Genomic DNA, 1,220 nt, shown 5'->3' with positions numbered 1-1,220 from the left:
GTTCCGGTGCACCGCGGCAAAATGTAAACAAAAACCAGGTACTTTCCGATGCACCGCGGCAGGAACACGAACATGCGGCAGTTACACGACCATGAGTGATGAGTATCCAATCAGCATTAAGGGGCGGGGCCACTTAAGTGCTTACTGCACAATGTACGGGTACAGTAAACGAAACCACGCCTCCAGGGGGGGGAAAGGAGTTATCATTGGAATCCCCCCCCCCTTCCATAACTTTGACTGTGTAGCCAACCAACATTAAGGGGCGGGGGCACATAAGTCCACATGAATTCTGTGCCTGTTGCCGTACTTATGGGTACGTCAGGAAATGTAAGCAAAACCCGCAATTTTTAATGTAATAACCTTCAAGGACATTCAAGAACATAAGACATGTTGCAGCTCTGGGCATCTGGCTGCAAATGTTCCCATATTTCCGAAAAATGAGTTACAGTAGACAATAAGCATCAATGGTCAGTGGCAAAGTCTATGTACAAATACATGAATGTAGTGCTAAATGCAAATATTTTGAAGATACAAGATATGTATATATAACCCTGATTGTTTTGATATTATAACCTCTAAAACCTTCAAGAGCACATTTCAAGCCAAAGCTGTGAACTTTCTGATGAGGATTAAACATCACTGCCACAGTTGAACATTTATCTCTTTGATAGGGTATGAGGATGAACTTCGTTTCTTCAATTAGCCATTTTTGCAAGCCAACTGGTCAGTTCTCATCCACTTGGCTCATCTGCTTTACACTGAAAGCAAGCAGGTTTAGACCCAATACCAAGAAGAGTAATGGAAGAAAAGTATCTACATGAAACCTCTTGACCGAACCTGGGGGCTGCTGCACATGGAAATGCAGATTAAGGTGGTTGTGGTCAACCAGTCAGCTGATGCCTCACAGGAGACATATAGAATAAATGATCTTCCTCAGACCAGTCATTTCGGCATAAATTTCTTAACACATGAACGTTCATCTGCAACATTGCTCTGTAATCCTCATCTAAAAGTTCGAAAATGTGGCTATAAATGAGCTCTTGAAGACTTTTTGGAGGTTACAAGTTTAGACAGTTTAGGGGTTTGTTTACATTTCTTGCAACACCTTTGAGTCATGCAATTAGCACTAGATTCATGTATATTAACTTGGCTCTGACCATTGATGCTGATTGGCTACTGCATCCCCTTCTTTGGAAATACAGCCACATCTGCAGCCAAAC

The sequence above is a fragment of the Cryptotermes secundus genome, unplaced genomic scaffold (genome assembly GCF_002891405.2).
Source record: "Cryptotermes secundus unplaced genomic scaffold, Csec_1.0 scaffold1045, whole genome shotgun sequence".
NCBI classification, from domain to species: domain Eukaryota; kingdom Metazoa; phylum Arthropoda; class Insecta; order Blattodea; family Kalotermitidae; genus Cryptotermes; species Cryptotermes secundus.
Note: the sequence above shows the minus strand (reverse complement) of the source record.